Source organism: Triticum aestivum, chromosome 1B (genome assembly GCF_018294505.1).
Source record: "Triticum aestivum cultivar Chinese Spring chromosome 1B, IWGSC CS RefSeq v2.1, whole genome shotgun sequence".
Classification (NCBI taxonomy): Eukaryota; Viridiplantae; Streptophyta; class Magnoliopsida; order Poales; family Poaceae; genus Triticum; species Triticum aestivum.
The window spans coordinates 606,879,559-606,881,798 of NC_057795.1; positions in this window are offsets into that span (position 1 = coordinate 606,879,559).

Consider the following 2,240-nt stretch of genomic DNA (forward strand, 5'->3'; position numbering starts at 1 on the left):
TGCAAAAAAATGGGCACGTTTGGCGGATGCAAAGCGGAGACATGCGACCGAGGGTCCCCTCCGGCCATACCGAAACCACCCCCTTCCACAGCAAGTACCTGAGCGGTCTGACGGATTGCACCCAACTTTTGCGAGCGCGTGTGGGCCCCACCCGGGCACCCCACGCCAAAATGTACGAAATTTTTCGGGGTTTTCGGCCGGAAAATCGTTAGAAAATCCATACGGACTCGAAACGGGACGAATTTTTGCGTGCGTGCCCTCTAGGCACTGTAGCACGTGGAAAAAAATGGGCACGTTTTGGCGGATGCAAAGCGGAGACATGCGACGAGGGTCCCCTCCGGCCATACCGAAACCACCCCCTTCCACAGCAAGTACCTGAGCGGTCTGACGGATTGCACCCAACTTTTGCGAGCACGTGTGGCGCCCCACCCGGGCACCCCACGGCCAAAATGAATGAAATCCGACAATGAACGCACGTTGCGTCACGTCCGGGCAGCATTTTCGGGGTTTTCGGCCCGGAAAATCATAGAAAATCCATACGGACTCGAAACGGGACGAATTTTTCCGTGCGTGCCCTCCTAGGGCACTGTAGCACATGGAAAAAAATGGGCACGTTTGGCAGATGCAAAGCGGGGACATGCGACCGAGGGTCCCCTCCGGCCATACCGAAACCACCCCCTTCCACAGCAAGTACCAGAGCGGTCTGACGGATTGTACCCAACTTTTGCGAGCGCGTGTGGCGCCCCACCCGGGTACCCCACGGCCAAAATGAACGAAATCCGACAACAAACGCATGTTGCGTCACGTCCGGGCAGCATTTTCGGGGTTTTCGGACCGGAAAATCATAAAAAATCCATACGGACTCGAAACGGGACGAATTTTGCGTGCGTGCCCTCATAGGGCACTGTAGCACGTGCAAAAAAAATGGGCACGTTTGGCGGATGCAAAGCGGAGACATGCGACCGAGGGTCCCCTCCGGCCATACCGACAGCAAGTACCTGAGCGGCCTGACGGATTGCACCCAACTTTTGCGAGCACGTGTGGCGCCCCACCCGGGCACCCCACGGCCAAAATGAATGAAATCCGACAACGAATGCACGTTGCGTCACGTCCGGGCAGCATTTTCGGGGTTTTCGGCCCGGTAAATCGTAGAAAATCCATACGGACTCGAAACGGGACGAATTTTTGCGTGCGTGCCCTCATAGGGCACTGTAGCACGTGCAAAAAAATGGGCACGTTTGGCGGATGCAAAGCGGAGACATGCGACCTAGGGTCCCCTCCGGCCATACCGAAACCACCCCCTTCCACAGCAAGTACCTGAGCGGTCTGACGGATTGCACCCAACTTTTGCGAGCGCGTGTGGCGCCCCACTCGGGCACCCCACGACCAAAATGAACGAAATTCGACAACGAACGCACGTTGTGTCACGTCCGGGCAGCATTTTTGGGGTTTTTGGCCCGGAAATCATAGAAAATCCATACGGACTCGAAACGGGACGAATTTTGGTGTGCATGCCCTCATAGGGCACAGTAGCATGTGCAAAAAAATGGGCACGTTTGGCAGATGCAAAGCAGAGACATGCGACCGAGGGTCCGCTCTGGCCATACCGAAACCACCCCCTTCCACAACAAGTACCTGAGCGGTCTGACGGATTGCACCCAACTTTTGCGAGCGCATATGGTGCCCCACCCGGACACCCGACGGCCAAAATGTACGAATTTTCGGGGTTTTCGGCCCGGAAAATCGTAGAAAATCCATACGGACTCGAAACAGGACGAATTTTTGCATGCGTGCCCTCATAGCGCACTGTAGCACATGCAAAAAAATGGGCACGTTTGGCGGATGCAAAGCGGAGACATACGATGAGGGTCCCCTCCGGCCATACCGAAACCACCCCCTTCCACAGCAAGTACCTGAGCGGTCTGACGGATTGCACCCAACTTTTGCGAGTGCGTGTGGCGCCCCACCCGGGCCCCACGGACAAAATGAACGAAATCCGACAACGAACGCACGTTGCGTCACGTTCGGGCAGCATTTTCGGGGTTTTCGGCCCGGAAAATCGTAGAAAATTCATACGGACTCGAAACGGGACGAATTTTTGCGTGCATGCCCTCCTAGGACACTTTAGCACGTGGAAAAAAATGGACACGTTTGCTAAGTTAAAAAATAGCCTATTTGATTAAGTTAAAAATATGGGCATGTTTGGCTACGTTAAAAAAATTGGTTAAGGTAATTTTTTT